At 32.4% G+C, this 22,750-nt stretch overlaps 1 protein-coding gene across 1 annotated transcript in view; it reads left to right on the top strand.

The window, feature by feature from the left end:
• The window catches only part of LOC129229658 (trichohyalin-like), a 131,213-nt gene that overhangs the window by 43,098 nt on the left and 65,365 nt on the right, over window positions 1-22,750 (top strand). The gene's annotated exons all lie outside the window — the stretch shown is intronic.

A 22,750-nucleotide genomic window follows, 5' to 3' on the forward strand; every position in this document is an offset into this window, starting at 1 on the left:
CTTACCGATTCAGTCTGGCTTTAGGCTCAGCATTTAATTTGCTTATGTATAGGGGAGGGTGGCATGTTTACATGAACACCCCCAAATTTTTATCAGTCCCAACGAAGCAGCAGTGGAGCGGCATGGCGCAGCTAAGCTTAATATAAAAAAAATGGTACATTTCTAAAAAAAGGTTTGTAACTTGTGATTAGTTGAATACCAGCTTATTTTTTTTGATTGTCAATAATATTAGGTTATTCTGACACCATCCACCTACAAACTATGATAGTCATTTCGTTTGTTTCATTTTAAAATTTAATGTTATAATTATTGAAATAAAAAGCGCGCCTTCGGGCAAAGCGGATATAGGATTTAATCATATATTTATTTATAATTTCCTGACTCGATTGCTGACTTAGATTTTCTATTTCAATAGGATAAGTACAACTTTAAAAAGTTAGTTTTTAGGATGGCAATTAATTAGTCAATTTAATCAGTTGTTTATTTATGTTTTATAAACAAATGTGCTGACTTTTAATTGAATAAGTACAACTTCTTTATATATTTTTTATAATGGCAGGTAGCTAGTCAATTATTTTAATCATTTATATCTTCATATTTGATTGGCAAGTGTACCAAACCACAACTAGTTAAACTTACCCGTTTGGGCACCCTGGTAGGGCAAAGCGGGTTTTTCACATGTCTGTAAAGTATGACAATAAATAAATAAATATTGGGTTTGAAATAATACAAAAATCACTTTTTATTTTGAAGTTCAAGAATCCTGAAAATAAAACCGATATTGTTGCGATAAAAATCCAAAAACTACAATTTTCGAGCGTTCTTCGAAAACCTATACCCGCTTTGGGCAACCTCCCTTTTTTATCGCTGAGTTTGTTAAAATTCTTTTTATCATTGAAACATTATTCAAAATGGAGTATAAAATTTATAAGTATTTTTCCGACTCAACAGTATATTTATTTGTAACGCTGACTGATTCAAATATCAATTAATGAATGATTTTTAAAAATACCATTTAGAAAACTCGCAATTTAGCAATATAATGATTTTTCTTTCTTGCAATAAAATTAGAAGTCTTTTAATTCATACCTTCCGGTAAAAGACTACGAGTCGAGCTGTTTTGGTAAGAATATATTGCACACATTAATCATGTGACTGCGATTTGAGATAATCATACCGCGATTTCAAGTATGAGTGCTGAAGAATTTTCTTGTCTTTATGCTAAACATACAGAATAAAATGTGTATTAATTTTTTTGTTTTAATTTTGAAAAGTAATAGAAACGCCTAGAACTAACTGTAATTATTAAGTAAAAAGTAATTTTTACCAACAAAAATACTTTTATGCCCACTTTCCATGAGAAGCTTTATCTGAACAAATTTCATGAATTCCTTTTTTACATACAGCGCAAATCAAGTTGCATAGTTCAATGGGGTTGTTTCCAGAATTTTAAATGTTTTTTTTTTCTGAAAGAGCATTGTTAAAAACACAGGATCTGATCATTTTTTAAATAATTTGTTCAAGTTTAATATTCCAAAAACATTATTAAAATCGGAGCTCTTTCATTGTTTACGGCTTCTGCCGATGACATCACAAATGATGAAATGCCATTCAGTGTTGCCATTCACTGTCTAAAATATTTAATTCGCATCTTTACTCACGTTTATTGGCAACGATATGGTTGATAGCAAGCATAGAGCGCAATATTTAATTCGTTTTTTGATTATCATAACGTGGAAACGTGGTAGAAAGATGCGGCGAAGTGCATCATTTGTGACGTCTTCAAGACCACGCCTTGTATGAAAAAATCGGACATTTTAAAAAATCAATTTAAAAAAAAAAAACTGTTGAGAAAATGAAAGTATTTTCTAAGTCTATTTTATTTATTTAATTTTTTTTTTTTTGCTCATTCTATCCATTTCAATGAGTAAAAGTAGTACTTTTGACTGAAGAAAACCACCCCATTCTTTTGAGTTATTTTACTGCGTAATTCACACAGAAGCAAACTTCACACGGGAACTTCTCTCCTTTATAGCAAAAATATTTTTTCCCACTTCCTGTATTACTTTTGGGTTGCCAACCATTCCTTATCTTTTGCATAAATAAAAGCTCGAAGGAAATTGTTGTTTAGGTATAACGAAAAATACTAGTTTAATCGAATTTTCAAATCAAACGTTACTGAGAAAACCAAAGCATTTATATGCTTTCATCATTGTATCCAAAAGTTGAACTTCATCTGCATTCAATGAAATGCTTGCAAGAGACAAATATATAAATGATGAACAAAAAACGCTCTTGAATTAAAACCCCGCCATATCAAAATTTTCGCGAACCCCCTCAATAGCTCGAACTACCGGTTGGGAAACGATGCTTTAGAATATTAAATACAAATAATTTTTTTGATGTAAAAACAATATTGCTGTCATTTATAAAACAATTCATTTCAGTTATTAACAGCAAGGTTTCAAATTTGCCAAAAACAATTTCAACTAAGCTTTTCATGGGACTTTTTATTGCATGGTCTTCATAATTAAGGTTGCAGTTCGAATTGACCATAAAAAGAATAATACCTGACAAACACAATTAATATTTTTACAACTTGTTTGCTTTTCTTCGTTCTGATTTATTTTGATCATTTTCAGCCCACTTACCCGTAAAAGTTTAGAAAAAGAATAAGGACATGAAAGCGGCTTAGTGTATCGTAAAAATATTGTTAAGAATAAATAAATGAATAAATAAAATTAAAAATTGGCAATTATAACTTTGAGAAGGGGAAAATGCGTGTCTGTCTGCCCCCCTCCACCCCCAATAACTTCGAGGGAATTTTCAGATTCGAAAAAACTTTCTTTTTCAAAAGATCGCAAAGAGGACACCTCATTTCCATGTTTTACTATTTGACTGAACGATTTTTCTTTCGGTAAATATGGATCCCGTACTTAAAAAGACGGATTTTCTTCAAACAAACTTTGTTTGAAAAAGCTTTTGATGAACAACACGGAAATTTTTTTTTTCTTCTCGATTTAGCTTTTTTCAAGGGGGCTTTTTGAATAATGAAAAGTTTTTTAACATTCACGCCTACGAGAAAATTTCAAACCTTTTTATCTATGAAATCAACGACACTTTTTTTTTTTTGGTACCAAAAGGTTGGTTAAGTTATGGAAATTTTGAATACGTCCTTAATTTATGGTTTCAAGAAATAGGAAAAAAGTTATTAATAAAAATCGAAATACTATTTCTGGTAGATATAGCATTGACGAAAGTTATTGATTGATTGACCGAATCAAAATGAAGAATGTAAATGATTTTTTTAAATAAAATAATTATTATTGAGATGTGTGATATTTTTTTCATTCTGAAGATCGTCTTTTTTTCTTCATTATTTGCAACTCCAATAAACTATAGGGGGCGCTGCAGCCACTGTCTAATGGCGGATGAAAAAGGTAAAACAAACAAATGCCGTAACCGCTTTGACGCTTAGTGAATGACAGTAATTTCTCACTATTTTTGTGGAAAGCTTTCTTTTCTATTCTTCTGAAATTACATTACACCACAAACTGTCTGAAGCCTGTAATTAGCCCCAAAGAAAACACGTGGAATGGAATGTTTTACCTTTTTCCTTAGTACTATTAATCACCGCAAGGTAGTGTACTCGAGCTCTGGAGTTGCGAATTAAGTTTTTAAAAAATTCGTCATTTTTTTTTTTTTTTTGGCAACTGAAAAACAAAAACAGAAAGAGAAATGTTTTTTTGTTTATTAAACGTTTTGCTGTTTTGAAATAAAAGATAGAGCTGTCACCTGAGGGGGAAAAATGTCTACTTTTCCATGAAATAACCCTCATAGCAGCGAAAGGTTAATGATAACAATAAGCCTCCGTTTCTAAATGAGTCATTTTTATTATTATTAGTTAAAGATTATTCCGGATATTAGTTAAAGATTAGAGGCCTTATTATTCCAGTTATTCGTTTTACTTCCGGATTTTAATTGTTGCCAAAAACAATGGAAAATACTAGTAATTATAGAGTTGTAATACTTCCGCTCTTTAAGTGTTACGAAAAACAATGAAAAATTGAAGAAATGAATTGTTAATAAATTTAACAAATAAATATCAAGACTTAACTTAAGCAATCATGCATTTGTGAGTGTTTTTAAAAGATTTGTTTTCACTACACTTGTTCAAAATTATATTTTTCAAAAATATACTTTACTTTTGAACTCGAGCACGCAAAACAGCAATATTGGAAAAGTATTAATGTTAAATATCAGTTTATTTCTCTTTAGGGGTTTATCGTGCAATACATTTGTATTAAAACGAAAGTCAATGCCGTTTTTCTTTTTTTGGTGGTGGGGGGGGGGGTAAATTAAAGAAGCATAGGTAGCAGGTAAAAATGTTTTCTATTTCAAAACATTTCACCTCACATAAATTTCAAAATGAAAAACTATTAAAATAATATATATATATATATATATATATATATATATATATATATATATATATATATATATATATATATATATATATATATATATTTTAAATTCTAAAGATGATTTCTACAAGCATGGTTCACCCTAGAATGTATGAAATAAAGCATGTATATTGTTTCTTGATTACAACACAGAAACATTGCAGTTGATCTTAAAACCTTGGTATTTAGGTTAATTCTGAAGCAGATAATTAATTTGAATTGAAAATATTAAAGAAGAAATAAACGGCGTACTGACGAATACTTTTGCGAACACTTTTTACAAATAGCTCTTACTGTACAGTCGATATTTTTTCTTATATCAATTTTTAATTTAAATTTTAATGGCTGCTTTAGAATTAACCTAAATGTTTAAATATTAACATCGACAGAAGTTTTTGAGCGTTATAATCAAGAAATCTTATACTTATTTTATTTCCTACTTTTTAGTGCGAACTAAACTTGTAGAATAGTCTTTAAATTTAAAAAAAAAACACTATCTTTTGAATAGGGCTAATTCGCAACTCTAGAGCTCGAATACGCTACCTTGCGGTGATTAACAAAACTATCGAAAAAGGTAAAACAATTCCATTCCTCGTGTTTTCTTTGGGGTAAATTACAGGCTTCAGGCAGTTTATGGCGTAATGTAATTCCAGAAGAATAAAAAAGAAAGCTTCCCACAAACACGATGAAAAATTACTGTCATTCACAAAGCGTCAAAACAAGTTATAAGTTACCGCATTTGTTTGTTTTACCTTTTTCATCCGCCATTAAACAGTGGCTGCAGCGCCCTCTATAGTTTATTGGAGTTGCGAATAGCAGTTTAGTTTTAAATTTAAGATGCTAAATTCCGTTTTGAATATCGAAAAAGCTTACCTCTTTTTTCATGCCATATCATCTCATAATTTTGCATTTTAGGCATAAACTTCATTCCTTTTTTTTTTTTTTTATACGCCTGCGTTTCACCATCTTCATCTTACAGACCTATTCAATTTACTTTTCAAATAACTAAAACTATTAATTTTCGTCTTTAGAAAAATTACTTTCTTCTTCCAACATACAAAGAAAAAATAATCATATCTACATCGCCATTTACCACTTTCTGGAGCACTAAACACTGCATCATCACCCTCCTTCAATGAGCCCATTTGCAGAAATTTTACAATTTAAGCTGAAAAACGTGATGATTTCGCTCTTTAAAAAAAATCAATTTATTCTTCTCAAACCTATTCAACGGTTTTAATTTCATTAGTTTCTTCCCTCTTAAACTAATGAATTGCATATTGTTCTCGCTTTATGATAGATTTAATCATTCTGAATTAGAAACTTTAATTTCATCATTTGCCTTTCGTTCAAAAGAAAAAAAAAATGCATAAATTTTGCACTGATTGAAACAAACCTCATCTCTTGGCTTTTAAAATTGTGTTGTATCATTTACGCCATTGTTTGATTGCTCTAAATCCTTAATAGTTTTGTGCAAATCAGTTACTTTTATGCAGCTGAGTTTATCCCAACATTTTTAATAAATTAAATTTAAAAAGCAGAATTTTCAGAAAAGCTTTGTAATTCAAAATTTAATGTTATTGAACTTTTTATTCCTGCTAGAATTTCTACCAGAACGTTGCTTGAAATCTATTTGAGATAATAAAATACGTATTTTTTGTGATTCAAATGAAGTCTTTTATTTGCATATCTTTGTTTCACCGAGTCCTCTTCTTAAAAAACATTTAGATATTTTTTTAAATAAATTTTAGCATTTCGTCTTCGGAAGTATTGAGGTGTTCTTCAATTCCACTTTAAAGGAAACAAAAAATATTGATTAACTCAACGTTTTGAGTTGTTAAATAAAAATTTCATCTGTCATTGTCCATCTGAATCCAGTTGCTCACTTTATTACTTCTTATTTTAAAAGAATGATTATCATAGTTTTTGTTTCGTTCGAATGAATTTCATGATCACTTTCTGAGCTAATGAAGTGTTTTTTTACACAAAAACGTGCTTAGCACAGTAGTCAAAAATTGTAATTGTCGTTTTACGAGAAAATTATTTCCTCCATTCGTCTGCCTTTTCAGAATGTTTATCCCTTCCCCCTCAATCATATCATACACTTCTCGAAAGTGAAGGGCGTGATTTTTCTTCTTTAGCTAGAAAATCGCCCGTCTAAGTATGACGGGGGAAAATTGTTTCTACATTTGAATGAAACAATCGCCTGTTTGTTGATATTTTGATAGTTGAAATTTTAGCCCTAACTCCAGTGGAATAACCTTAACTCCAGTATATAGCGTTCATCGTTGACCACTTTTTCGTTTTTTCATTCTCCTAAAATGACTGCCTTACCAGTAGAACAGTTAAGTGACCGGTTCCAATTCAGCCTTGTCAAAATAGAGCATTTCCCTGCATGTCTAACATTACCAAAAAATATCATCAAATTATCATGCTATGGTGCGAGTTTCACCGTTGGTGACGTCAGGAGCGCTACTCGATCAGTGTAGAGCCGCTATATAGATAGGCCGGCGCATTAGCTTAAGTTTAGCCATTTTGGATCGGATTTTTCATTGTTGCGCTGCTAGGGTTACCACATCAAAGTTTCAGATTTCGCCAAATTTAACGAAAATAATATTTTATTTAATAACAATTCACGTGCCGCTAATAATCGCTCGCATTGAACAATCGCCAGAAAAGATCATCACTCAAACACGCGCTCCGATGCAAAATGGCTGATCTTAAGCTGATACCCCGGCTCGTTTATATAGAGCCCTTAGATCAGTGTAGAGCCGCTATTTAGGAGCCTTATATGAGTGAACTGGCTTTTTTATATATGATGATAAGAGGACTTCAAAGACAGTGGAAAATGAACGTTAAACTTCATATTTTCTTCTCGAACATTGAAAAATTTTTAAGTAAAAGATTCATATCACATGAATTTCAAAAACTGACTTAAATTGAATGAGCCAATTCATGGGAATGAATCAAAGAATTATATTATTACCACGACTTTTTGATTACATTCAAGTTTAAAAGGAGACAACGTGAATAAAAGTACAAATGAAAGATACAAAAAGTTTAAAAAAAAAACTGGTTTTATTAGTTTTGTTTGTACTTTTTAAAAAAAATGTCTCATTTTAATACTTACATTCCACTAAAAAGTGTTTCCATGAAATTGATTTAAGTGTAAAATATGAACGTAACTAAAAGCACAATTGAAAGGGATAAGAATATTTTTTCACGCTTTTTGTCTTTTTTAGTTGTACTTTCATTTATGTTATCTCATTTTACTACTCTCATTTTAGGACAAAGTGTTTTTACGATGCACATTCAAGCTTAAAAATGAGATAACGTATATAAAAATACAAATGAAAGGAATGGAAAAAGTTTTTTTTTTGAAACTCTGTCACTTTTATCTGTATTTTTATTTACGTTGCCTCATTTTACTACTCACATATTAAGTGTTTTTAGTACAAATTAGACTCAAGCTTAAATTCGGACAAAATAAATAAAGGTGTAAATTAATGGGATAAAAACATTTTTTTTTTTAAATTTTGCTATCACTTTTATCAGCATTTTTATGTACTTTTTTTTGTGCTACAATAGTTTAGCACATAGTTTTAACGGTTTTTACATAATATATTCAAGTGTCGAACATCTCCGAATTTTAGTTGCTTATATAATAACACATTTTCAAAAGTTATATTTTAATCATTCCCAATTCTTAGGAAAATTTACTTGATAACTCCGCACTGTTTGAGAATTTAATGTTATCCGTGAGGATAACATTCCGTTTTTTACATCCGTTTAGGGTACTAATATCCGTCTTCGTGATATTAGTACGCTACGAAATAAACTACGTTATTCCTTTCTGAGTTTCTAAAGAATGCAACTGCTCCAACGCTCAATTACTTCCAATTTTACTAATTCCACACTTTAAGGAGGGAAACACATTCACTCCTGAACTAATGTATACTACGTTTCTTCTCTTTCGACATTCATGAGGGCTTTAATGTCATCACTTTTTCCCTTCTAAATGAATTATTTCGTAAGTGATGCATTTTAACAGAGGAAAAATTTCATTTCTTCGCCTTTTAAAGAAATGAAGTACTCAAAATGGATTCCTTTCAGGACTCATTTCTACCAAACCAACTCATCTTTTGAGAAATTAAATTTAATCATTCTTCTTGTTTCAGAGAATTTATCTCGACTATGTAAAAATCGCGTTCGAATAGGACGACTAATTAACTCGGGCGGTTAATCATATGACGATTAATGACGTCAGTGGTTAGTGTCTAGTTGTTTTTGGTTAATTTCATTGAGAGGAGATAAAATGAAGAGAGTGAAGACTTCCATTCGTGAAGCAAAGACCCCAAGTCACGTGATAGAATTCATAGCAAGTCATTGGAAGAAATTAGGTTTCTTTCACTAGTTTCACGCAAAACGCGAAAAACATTCGTCTTTGTGAGTCACGTGACTTGGGGGTCTTTCCCCAGCTTTTGCTAAGCCAATGACTGGACTTGTTCCCCTCAGTCACTAATTCCAGCTCTGAGGTTAATATGCGGTTACTTGAGCAGAGGAATGCGCGTCTTCTCAAAGCAATTACCTTGATAGGTCAAAAATTGCACGTGGGCTTATCAATCATCCTTGAAGTACAGTTTCTCTGGGCACGATCAAACAATCCACCTGTGAAGCTATTAGAATGACTTCTGATACGAACAGTAAGCCGGTGGCTTTGATTGGACAGTTGAGGTTAACCCATAGATGTAGTATATAAATTATAACCTACAATAAGAATACGGTTCTATGGGCAACCGTAGCCTTCCAGTAAACAGCATTCGGGCAAGCGTTCAAAAAGTGCATGCATGCTAACAACTTCTGCCGTAGCCTGATAAAATTTAAACAGCGTTGCATCCTTGTAGGCTACACTTTTGTCTGTTTACTTCAATATTCGTGCGTTCAATGGTGGCCAGTAGCTGCAGCTACGGAGTTGAACATCAGTTATACGACATCTATGGGTTAACCGGTTGGCTAGTTCGAAATCGACTTGACCCTCTATTTGCCGACAGTACTTTAAAGTATCATCAGATTTAAAACCGAACAAAATACCTTGTAAGGTAGAAATCACACTCATTCTTATACACACCAAATATATGTAGTTTCCTCTTTCCGCACATCACGACACTAGGGGTTCTATTAAGTTTAATTTGTGCTGGGTTGTATCTTTTAGCGTCTTGCCTCTATTTAGAAATGATTTGTATGATGTTCATCACTTGGGTGCTTAAATTTATTTCTATACCATGCCAAGAATTGAAGTGGTATAGAAATAGTTTCTATAACAGCTCAATTTCTGTACCAACCCTTTTCAATTTTTTTAAGTCCTGCTATTCTTTCGACCTTCGTGTACTGACGGTACTTAAAAGTTTAATCATCGATTAATTAAGAGGATAATGGAATAAATGCAATTCTTATAGCTAATATCATTTAATTTGCTCTTATGCAGTAATGGAAAAATATTTGGAATAGATTTTCAATGTTACTTATAGTGTGGTAAACAAGGGGTTAAAGTAACCCGCTTTCATCGCCATAGTCCTACTATGAAGCGGTAATAAATTACATTTCATAACTTTGTCTACCTAAAATAGATAATCGAAGACCGAATAAATTGCTTGTATTTCTCTTTCGTATGAAGCAAAGAATGCAAACCTAACAGAGGAACCAATCCAGTGGTCGGAAAAACTACACTTCTTTTGTAGCGAACTACAACTACAGCTACTTTATTGCAAATGTAGTTAACTACAATTATAACTACTTTTCTAAATTGTAGCGAAATGTAGTTAACTACAATTACAACTACTTTTCCAAAATGTAGCGACTACAACATTGCATCCGCTTATGTACTTGCGTAAGGTTTGCATCAGTCAGATTCGTCTGACCCCCCTCCCCCTCTTTTTTTAAAAAATACCTTTATATAAAAGTAGTTTCCAGAAATCGGTACACACTAATTTTTTTTATGTATCGAACTACTCGCTATTCTACTTTTTTTTTTAAATGTAGTACACTAGAAGCTACTAAAAAATGTAGCTACTACAGTAGCGTCGCTACTTGTAGCGCACTACTTCCGATCACTCAAAAAATCAAAATAATATTTGTATTTCACTTAACAAGTGAACCAACCATAAAGTATTTTGTGTTACAGTGCTGGTCAAATTATTAGACTAAGACTGCTTCAAAAGCAAATTCTTTATTGATTACATAACTATAGACACATTAACGAACAGTGAAATAATTATCTGATATTTATTATGCATTCCCTTGTTCTTGATGAGCATTTTAAGTCTTTTTGGCATACTTTTCACAAGGTTTGCACCATTTTTTTAACTTTTTAAAAAAGGAAGTAAAAAATTGTTTATACTCACTATTATATATACTCACATACACATACTCACTAATTACCTAAAACTAACTTTAAATATAACAGAACACACTAATAAAAAGAATTAGTGAACTGTTTAAGCTGACTGTGGTTATGTTTCTGGTAGGTATATAAACAAAGAACATAAACAAAGCAGACAGTGCTGCCACCTGCAAACATTAAATTTTGCTAAAATAACGTAATAATCAGTGTACAGTATGTACTAAACTTTAGGAATAAAATAAATAGTATTTTAGTACAAATAGTGTACAAAAAACAAAATCTTTAGTCTAATAATTTGCCAGCACTGTAGTTCATTAAGGAAGATTTTGTTATTCTAATCTTTTTAAGCATTCTACAATATTGACTCCACTGAACCGAAGCATTACCAAAACATTACCAAAATATTCACCTTTTTCTTGTGAGAAAATGTTTTCTTTTTGTCTAGCGGTCTTAAATTTTATGCAAATATTATCAGATATTGGATGCAAAAAAAGAAATGCTCGTTTGTGCATAAAAATAAATATACTTACCTGAATTTGGTGTTGTTTTAAAAAGGGTTCCAAGTTTATGTTTCCTGTAAATAAAATGATTCGAATTTGTTTTATGTATGACTACACAAAAGTAGTTTTTATTGGAAATATTCAATTCTAATGCAAAGGAAAACAGCTGAATTTATGAGTTAACCATCGATTTATGGTCAAGTGGATAATTTATGGCTGCATTTTCCTTGTCTAGACATTCCATTATTATTAAATACGTCAGCAAATGGTAAACTTAGAATGCCTAAAAGAAATTGTGTATTTGTGAAGGAACAGCATGTGTATTACTTCTTGCGATCTGTTATATTCAAGCGCGTAAGAGCAATAATAAGTTAAATTCAATGTTTTTATTTCTTAGGTTTATTTATATTTTTCGTTAAATATGCACTTTCAAGAGAGACAAATATTGGAAACTGTTATTGAGTAGGATAAATCCATGTAAACGAGCCAAACTTTTGCGATGAAAATTGTAACTTTCCGTGTATCATGAAATTATTCATTTCAATATACAGCCACCTGGTTTATCCGGACTAACTGGGATCAAAGGCAATGCGAATAAACGGAAATCCGGGTGATAAGTAAAACACATTCTTAAGTAAGCAGACTTGTAAAGAAAGAAATAACAATGTCAAAAAAGCACAAATTGCAGATTACTGCAGACGCGTGTTTCGGCGTTACAAGGAACGCCTTGATCAATGCAAAAAGTAAGGAGCTTATGGATGAAAAGACATCCGACAAAAGCCCAGAGCTGGATAAGCATAACGCTTAAAAGATAAAAATAACGGATTAAATTATCCGCTAGATTAGCGGATTTAACTTATTTAATCTCCTAGTTTTATTTTTTAAGCTGTTTACTTATCTAGCTCTGAGGTTTTGTCGGATGTCTTTTCATCCATAAGCTCATTACTTTTTGCATTGATAAAGACGTTCCTTGTAACGCCGAATCACGTGTCTGCAGTAATCTGCAATTTGTGCTTCTTGGACATTATTTCGATCTTTGCTTTTCAGCACAGAGCTAGTTATTTATCTTAAGCAGACTTATCTTTTATTACTTCAAACAATGTTTTATAACCAAACTGCATAGTACCTTTTCTTGCACGTATTGGAGTATGGGGCGAAGTGAAATAGCGAGGCAAAGTAAAAGTACATTCCAGTCAGAAAAAAAAAAAAAAAATACCGCCGAGGATTTTAGCATTTGATAATTAATACTCTTATTGTAGTATTTGATGAAAGTCAAAAATTGTTTTTGATGTTATAAAATTATATAAAGTACTTGTTATCAACATTTTAAATATTAATTCAGATCCTCTAATATGCGAGACAATATTTATTTAGTAAAAATTTAGACTCATTTGTGTTTTAAATATTTTGCTCATGCAGTCGAGTACATGCGGGACAATGTGGATGAGGCATAGCTTATTTCGTTCACTCACTCAATCATTTACTAAAACACTTACGTATTCACTTATTATTTAATTCATTTACATTCCTTCATTTAGTAATTCACTTATTTTCTAATTCAGTCACTCTTTTACTCACTCATTTATTTTTCTGCATAGATTAATTGATTAATTAATTTAGTTATTCGTTTATTGTTTCATTTTCTTTTCATTTATGCATTCAAACTTTTATTTACAGATTTATTTGATCAAAAATACTTTTTATAATCAAAAAGAAAATATTTCGTTGAAAAAATATTTCATTTTTCCCTTTGTCCAATAAAAAAAAGGCTTTTTTTCTGAAGGCATAAAACTATGGCCAAAAATAAAAAATAACAGTTCAATGAAAAATTTGCTATAAAATACAATGTTCTTTCTTTGTGAACTGTAATTTTCAAAACAAATTAGCGATTTCTTAATTTTGAAAAAACTCAGTCATCTTAGCCATTTTACTTTGCCTCACATTCCCCTACTTTATCGTTTGTAGTTCAACTGCAGCGATGTCAAGCTGACGGTGCGAAGTCCGTCATATTGTTTTAAATTAGCATTATGCTTTACTGCACGTGCTATGCAGGAGTTGTTCGTTTAATTAAGACAAAAACCGAAGATTTGGCGAATTTATAGTTCCATTAATTTAATTAAAAAAAATATATATAATTTTTCTTAACTTTAAAAATTTTTTCCGGATAAACCGGAGATCCAGATAAACGGGGACCGACAAACGAGGTTCTGCTGTAATAAACAAAACAACTGTATAAATATTAAGACTTAACTCTTCATTACGAAAAAAAAAACATATTTTGTATTCAAATTACGTAGATTAATAAAAAAAAAAACTTTTCCACATCATTTCTTAGCAAAGAATTTATTTGCTTTTTCTTCTGTTTCAAACATGCGTAGGGTTTGAACTAAACATGGTCACGCAAACGCTTTATCTTTAATAGATCGAAATAGAAAGCGAATGTTTAGTGTACTTGTGTTCTTTCTATTATAATGTAAAAAATTCCATATGAACTTGAATTTCTTTATGGGCAAATAAATTTGAATCGGATTATCCAGTGGTCTGATGTACGGGGGTCGGATAAACGAGGTTCCACTGGATACATCCTTCACTAGTGATTCTCTTCGTTTTTTTCTCTTTAAGTATCTTCGTAACATTTTTATGAAAATATTCTTCAAGTGCTTTTTTGTTTCCATTTCTAAAACTTTATACTTTACAAATTATATTGCATGCACATTAGAGAAAAAAAATCAAGGTATCTTGAGAGCAAAAAGTAACAGGTTAAAACGTAAACTGTTCTTCTTTTTTCTTCTCAATAGTGGCAGTCGTTTTTGTGATTTTAAAATTTTTATCCTCATTCGTATTTAATAGCTACACCATTTTTTATTCGTAATTCAAATAAACGATAGGAGGAGCTGCAGTCTCTTGCCTGGCTAATGACTGCTGAAAGAGGCAGAACAGAGGCCGTCCTACCTTCATCTGTCCAATGAGACAGCTGCCTTATCCACGCAAAATTGAAATGTTTTATCTCTTTGTCTAATTTCTTAAATTATCGCAAGGTGGCGCATCCAAGCTATAAAACTTGAATAAGATTTTCGTTGGTTTTCAATATTTATTTGCAGATTTGCGTAAAAAATGTTGGCATTGTCGTTGCTGTGAGTCAACGCAAAGGTCGTGCCCTGTCACAAAAAAGTGCTATATTAATCGGTGAGACCGGCGACACATTGCAGTCCAATCAGTGATTGAAGGTAAAGAGACAGCCCATGAAAGTTTTGTGCTCAGCCCCAAAAATAATTAAAAGTCAATACGATAAAAATAATAGTTTGACCTTTAAAAAAAATAAAGTAAAAGCAAAATATTCAGTTTAATAGGTTAAAAATTTCACAAACAGAGAAAAAAGAGTTTGGGCTCTGGGACTTTTCTCCTACGTAAAAAATAAAAGGAAAATAAAGGTGACTTTTCTTTGAACTTTTTTCAGAATTGAATTTTTCTTTGAATTCAAACTATTTAAATTGTATCATATGTTAGTCGCTTCATTTTATGGTTGAATAATGGCTTAAATGAATTGGGTTTTGATAAAATACAGAATGCTATGCTGCCGTGGCGAAGGTAAAGTGTAGTATCTGCAGAAACGAATTTTTGAGGTATTTGAAGAAACGCGTTTTAGATTCCACAATAGGGAAATGTTGGAATTAGATGTTTTTCTTCGTGCTTAATTTTCGCGGTAACCAAACAAGCAAGCTTGTACAATAAAGCTAAAGTACAAAAAGATGACAAAAATGCAAATAAATAAATAAATAAATAAAAATAAAAAATAAATAAATAAATAAATAAATAATAAAATAAATAAATAAAAATAAAAATGGAAATTTGCAGTTAATGCGCTTTAACTCCCCACGGCAGTATAGCTGAACGCAGGTTTGATGGAACACTTACATGTTCAATGTATATTTGTGTTCCCCAACTTTACATTTTGAATCCATTCTTTACACTACAAATTGAAAGTTAAATACGGATAGCAAAGGGTGATTCTCGAAAAAGTTTCCCGTGTGTAACGCTAAGTTTTTTATTTTTTCCAGCTAACCAAAGCCTTCAAAAAAAAAAAAAAAAATGCTGTTGGGGAATAATACATACTTTAACTGTCAAAACATAACAGTTAATCCCACATTTAATTAATAAAATGAAATAAAAAAACTTAGCGTTACGCACGGGACATTTTTTCGAGAATCGCCCAAATAGATATATTTGCCGCATTCATGTAGTTAAAGCGAAAAATAAGTTATAGCCCAGAAACATATCCGATGACCCAAATGCAAAAATATTTCTCTCTCCTAACGCATCGAATCGTTTTAACCCCATATCGGTATTCCCTGCTGGATATCGATTAATCCTTCCGGTGAATAATTCCTCCAGATGTAACGAAGAAATAATTGACCTGAAAAATAATGTATATCGTGATGATTTATTATGTGGCTTTATTGAAGCAATGACACAACATAACTTCATATCATCTGCAGTTAAAGTTGCAGTTGAAATGAATTGCTTGTTTGGTTTGGAGCTATAGATCAACCACCCGTGGTGGAGTTGTCGTCTGGGATATTTTCCTGCTTTTGTCTGAAGGACGTTTGAGGTTGTTCGTTTAGGTACCAGTTTGATAATATTTTTTTAATGCAAATGCAGAGGTGACCCAAAAGTTCTTGAAAAAAAGTCACCTTTTTAATAGTTGTTGATATACAAAGAAATATTTTTCCTTTCTGATTTTGTTGGAAAATAATTGGTTGAAGCACAAGAAATGTGCGCAGAAATATAAAAGATGCTGTTAAAAAAAACATTGAAATAAAAGTAACAACCGTATTTGTTTCAAAGGAAACAAAATGAAATGAAAAATATACTTTAAAGGATATCATTTTTTTCATCTTGAATTTAAGAGATGCTTAAACCAGAGAGTAATCATTCATAATTATCGTATTTAAGCTTTTAAAGCTTACTATTACAACAGTAACGAGCAAAAAACATCCTATCCGGACGAGATTGATAGAGAAAAGGAAAAGAAATAAATTAAGTTGATTTGAAGAAATATCCTTTTTTAATTGTCGTATCTATACATTTAAAGCTAAATAATAAATATCCAATCGGAAAGAAATTACCCCAAAAAAGGGAATTTTTTTTTTAAATAAAAGAATAAAATGAGATTTATCGTCTAAAACAAAAAATGAATAAAAAATTTGAAAACAAAAATTGAAAAAAAAAAAAAAAAAAACACTATTTTTGCATGCGACGATAATATAAAGTTCTGGAGAATGAATTTCATTGGCCATGTTGTAATGGAACACAGTCGCGATTAGGGGTGCGAAATCGATGTCGATGTTTTGGAAACATCGATGTTTTTGTTAAAACATCGATGTTTTACTTTCGATGTTGATGTTTTTTGCATTTTAATTAAAAGCCATAGTAAAATGTGCTCCAATTTTCTCGCTAGGTAATTGAGTTTACTTATGGAATTGCAAAAAAAAAAAAAAACTTTCTTTTTTTTTTGCACGCATTTTATAAGATCAATTTCTCTGTGCAGTGTGAGGAAGAGGTCAAAGCTATTGGAAGAACTCGGCACAGGAAGTCTGGTGACAAAACTTGCGGTCTATTTCAAGGCTCCAGTTCTTAAACTAAAGGAAAATCTTATACATTACTACGGTGAAAATTATAACTTTAAAAACTCAGAACTGGTAAAAGTTGCTTTAGAGTAATTGATAGTGGTGGCAACTTATGTTCCATCGGAAAGAAATTTTTCTCTGACTGGTGAGATAGTCAGCGAAAAGAGAAATGCGCTTCTGAGGGACAAAAGTAAACATACTTCTTTCTCTCCAAACTGTCAACACCAATATTGGGGGCTACTTATCGACTTCCCCCAACAAGTCGTCCCTCTATTACTTACAATTGTGTTTAATTATTAACTAACAGTACAAGACTAACTGTCCAACCACGGATTGCATGGAATTTTCAAACGTCCAGATAAGACGAATCTATCTGAATGAGGGGGAAGAGTAAAAATTTGATGCCGGTATTCCGCTTATTTTAATGATACTCTGCTTCTGCGAAAGCTGGCTTCGCTAAAAAGTAATAGATTCGTTCATTTCCGGCTGTAAAACGTATGTTTGTCGTTCCATACAATCCGTGGTCAGACAGTATTTCTTGCTCTTAAAAATAATTGTTAGAATTAATTTTGTATTTTTAAAATAATTAGCACAACTTTTTCTCATCATTCAACTGACGGTAAATTCTATGATACTGTTTTTCTTTGATTCGTTTTTGATGTAGATATACATTTAGTTATATTCAGTTTGAAAATATTTCCTTATTACTATAACTAGTTTTTATTAATCGTTGCATGTCTTATTATCACTTTTTGTCCTGCTACAATACCAAGGCGTTGCGAAATCATTCCTATTAAATTATATTCTTGATTTGAGGTATTTTCAATTTATTCGTCGGGTACGTATTCTTTTGTATTGCTTAAATTAGTGTAGTATATTCAAAAATGTATGCTATATATTGATAAAAAGATGGATGTTTTGAAACATCGATGTTTTAATTTCTAACATCAATGTCGAACCTCTAGTCGCAATCTACCAATTGCAAAAACAATATACTTTTGGGGTTATTGTCACGCTTTAGGCAAGTGAGATCAACAAGCAGTCCTGATTGCTCAAAACGAAAAGCAGGGGAAAAAAAGACTTACTGGTTCATAAAATTGTTGATGAAACTTTATAAAACTGAAAAGATAATAGCTGAAAATGCTCCTCCTGAATTTCTCATTTCTTTTCCGGTTGTTCTTTTACTTGCATTATAAACCCTGAGATGCACAAGCAACAGGTGCTCTATCTTCCGTAGGAGTTACATCAAAACATACTGTCCGACTAAAAGACATCTCCCTCCAGGACTAGAATTCCTAGGGGGGGGGGGGGGATCGTATTGCGTCTATCAAACGCAATGGCTATGGTAAAATCCCATTAAAGCAGCAAGCCTTGGATTTCCGTTTACAACTATGATTACGTTAGAAGCATCTATACTATTAAAATCTGAGCTCGTTTGTATGTGTGCGTGAGTAATGTGTGTCTCCTCCGTACGGTCAACGTCTACTAGGTCAATATTAGTCCCGTTGGATACAGAACATCAAGAGGAAGCCATTTCTCCCTATCTCACCCTTAGAGCAGGAATTAGTAAACGGAGGGAGCAAGTCCAGTCATTGGTTGAGAAAAAGCTTGGTCAAAGACCTCAAGTCACGTGTCTCAACAACGACGAATCGTTGTCGCGTTTTGCTTGAAACAAGAAAAAGAAACCTGATTTCTTCCAATGCTTTGCTTTAAAATCTATCACGGGGGATTTGAGGGTCTTCCCTTCACGAATGAAAGTCTTCACTCCCTCCATTTTAACTCTTCTCAATAGTCTCACCCCTCTAAACCTTAATTTAGTTGACAAAAAGTAAAAATAGCAAGTAATGCGTTCATTATTGCAAAAACTACTTTCGCCAATCCTTTCTTCAATATTTCTATGCAATATTTTGTTTACCAAAACTAAACTGCAAAATGTTTGGTGACAAAAACTGGGAAAAAACAAAACAGATTTTAAAAAAAAAGAACAACAGCGTTTGGAAAAATATCAGCCTTAGAACATTTAAACCAATTAAGCGTCGAATGCGTCCATGTTTTAATTTTAGACATCGTCTCACGTATTAAGGAAGAGTTACAACCCAATAGAATGCAATGAAGGGAAAATCGATATTTTGCTTTCGAGAAAATGGATTTATTTATAGGATGCGTCGACCTGTGACTTCGCTTCATCGAGGAAAATTTTGATGGTCTTTTTAATCTGACAAAAGAAATTATCTTAAAGAATGTAACGAAACAATTATTCTTTTGATTACGAACGACGCGGAATTAAGTGAAAACGGGTTGGTAAGAAAACAAAAAAGCTTTTTAAATCCTTTCTTGAAAATATCGGGATCTTTTTTCCCTCATCTCCTGAGCTTGTGCGCTTCAATACAAAGTGAATATGTTTTTTTTTTTTTTTCCAATCCCTCTCCAGAAATAAGAATTGCGTGTCGCAAAGAAGTGAAACTTTTACCTTTTTTTAAAAAAACATTTTGAACCGTCATTTCACCGGGATGTCTTCTCTCACGCACAACGCTCTTGTTCTTTCTGCGCTTGACTTATGCATATCCACAACAAAATTGTATATTTCAATGAAGAAAAAAGGTTATACACAATGAGAAAACTAAACAATACTTGAAATCCGCTTTTTAATGGTTGCCCAAAACAGTGAAAAATGGTAGTAAAAAAGGTAATTTTTGTAAGAATGAAGGCTTTCATGACCGGTGTCAATAATGTTGTAAGATTCCAGGTTGTTGTGCAGTGGTCTTAGTGTTGAAACTCCAAACGCTTCGGCCGCATCTGCGGCGGTCATCTTCAGTGTTTGTGTGTTCGAAGCTTCGAGGGAAGCGACTTCCTAGCAACTGATGCAGATATCGATGTGTTGTCATTATTTATGTGGGAAGAGCTAACTCTCCCTTCGTTCTGGGCGAGGATTTGCTGATGAACGTTCGTCCTTGTTTCTGGTTGGTTGAAACTTGAGCTCACTTATTCTGGTTGGGGATTCGCTGCTGGGCTTCCGTCGCTGTTTCTGGTTGGCTAGAAGTATCTCTTCGGATAATCCGTCTAAGTGTGGCAGTTGGGCGTCCGTCGCTGTTTCTGGTTTCTGGCTAGAAATATCTCCTGGGATAATCCGAATAAGTGGTATTAGACAGATATACACTTAGACGGATTATCCCAAGAGATATTTCTAGCCAACCAGAAACAGCGACGGACGCCCAGCAGCCAATCCCCAACCAGAATGAAGAGAGCTCAAGTTTCAGTCAACCACAAACAAGGTCGAACGTTCATCAGCCAATGCTGGCCCAGAACGAAGGGAGAGCTAGCTCTTCCGACATAAATAGTGCCAACGCTTCGATATCTACATCAGTGCTCAGCCAGGATGTGCTCTAAGCTTCAAAAAAATTCATAAAATTGAAACTTCACCTTTTTTAAGGTCTAAAAATCAAAAAAAAAAAAAACTCATAAAATGCGCTTGCGCACCAAAAAAAAAATCTCAAAAAACTTTTAAAACGTACAAAAAAATTTTAAAAATTGAAAAACTTTGACCCTAAAAAAATTGCAAAAACTCTCGTTTTTTGCCCTTCCTACGCATTTCTTCCTTCCCCGGATCCCTTCAACTTCACTGGATCAAATCCAGTTTTTCTGCATTCTTACTATTTTTTTTTAAATTTTTGTTATGTGTGGCCCTGACGACGTCCTTTTTTTTTTCCACTTCATCAATTAGTGCATGCTAAGCATATCTCTCCTACTCCAACACTCTCTCAACGAAGTCAGGTAAATGGGGGTTCCCCCAGGCCTGTTCGCTATTACATGGCTTGGCTTGGCTTGCATCAGTTGCAAAGAAGTCGCTTCCCTGGAAGCTTCAACCACGCTAACACTGAAGATGGCCGCCGCAGATGCGGCCGAAACGTTTGGAGTGACAACACTCAGACAACGGCGCAACAACCCGGTAACTTACAACATTAGTTTTGTTATTAAAAGTTAACAAACTTATTTCAAGGCTTAACTTAAGGAATGTTTATTACGCTCTTAAACTGATGACTTGACTTAAGAATCAACGGAAACTGCAATATTTGAAATGTTTAAATCCACAATTATATGCCTGCTAAAATTCAGCTTTGAAATTAATCTTTAAGTTTATTGAAGACTAACCTTATAATAATTATTATTTTTCGTTGTTTTTGGCAGCAATTAAAACGCGGAAGTATTTTAACTTATAATTACTATTATTTTTCATTGTTTTTGACAGCAATTAAAAAGCGGAAGTATTTCAAATTATTATTACTGTTGTTTTTCATTGTTTTGTGCAACCACTAAAAACACCATCTTTTCGTGTCACTTCCGTCACACAAAATGTTAGCCCTCACATAAAAGTTTCACTTAAAAAAAAGTATATATGGCATTAGCAGCAACTGTTCATTATTTGCTCATTCAATTTTCCATAAAGAAACTAAATGAAAAGGAAGTGAAAATTTAATTTAACTCTGACGCAGTTCTCGAAGATTAAAACAATTTCGTTTAAAATAATAAATTAAGAAAATAAGCAGAAAAAAAAATAACTCGGAAACTTACTTCTGCTTTGACAAGTCGAACACAAATGTATTTCATATCCTCTACTAACTATTACTTTAACAGCAAAAATATTGAAAACGGAAATTCTTAACAAGGAAAATTATGTATTTAATATTTTGAATACTTTTCAAGGAAACAGGTCATTTTTTTTTAATGTTATATAATATCAAAAATAATTTTCCGCTCATTTGCAGTTATTAAAAAACTTATTTTCTATAGACCATTCATTACTATTATGATTATTTTACTTTCAATTAATTCATTTTCCTTTTATTTTTCTTTATGCTACTGGAAGCAGCTTTCTTTTAACGAACAATTTTATACGAACTATTTTACTAAAGTTATATTCAAATACAAAAGGAATATTAAGTGTCGAATTATTATGCTTACGAAAGAATTATTTCGGAACAGATAATGACATTATAAAAGATTCTTGAAAATATGCGAATACTTTTAATGTATTGGTGAAAACATTTTGATATTATTAAATTAGCAATTCCTAATATGTCAAAATTTGACAGTAGCACTGCAATTTTTCCATTAAATTTTGCGTAGGAAATGACTGTCCTGAGATAACTTTACAGTTACAGTGCTGGTAAAACAAATTGCATTACCCTCGCATTTTCACAACAATGGGACTATGTGAGAAGTTTTGGTCGACCGATTAACGATGAATGTAGGTGAAATTCTGCAAAACTTATTATTATAACAGCAGGAATCTGATAATTGTTTACGTAGATCGGGGCTGTTTCTGGGCCAAGGCAAACTGCTGACCCTATGCTCATTCTTCCATATCTGAACCTGCGTGTGAGTTTAGAGGAAAAGAATTAGTTAACCCAATGTCAATTTAAGTCTAATGGTAGGATAAAGATTTTTAAATTGTTACTTACTAGTTTTGCCCTATGGCACGGAGCAGAATCATCCTGGAAAATGACGTTTGGAACTGAAGTAAAGTGATCCCGGATAGTAGGAAGCAATTTCTCCTCCAAAATGCTAATATACACCTGAGCGTTTACTGTTCCTTGCACAAAGTGAAGCCCACCAACTCCTTGATCAGAAATACATCCCCAAATCATCTGGGATACGGGATGATTGACTGTGTGTTGAGTGCAGTCGTGATGATATTCCTCTCCTTTGCGGCGCGGGTGATGCAATTTTGTTTTTACCACCACAGTACACTGCAGAACCATA

Source organism: Uloborus diversus, chromosome 9 (assembly GCF_026930045.1).
Source record: "Uloborus diversus isolate 005 chromosome 9, Udiv.v.3.1, whole genome shotgun sequence".
NCBI classification, from domain to species: Eukaryota; Metazoa; Arthropoda; class Arachnida; order Araneae; family Uloboridae; genus Uloborus; species Uloborus diversus.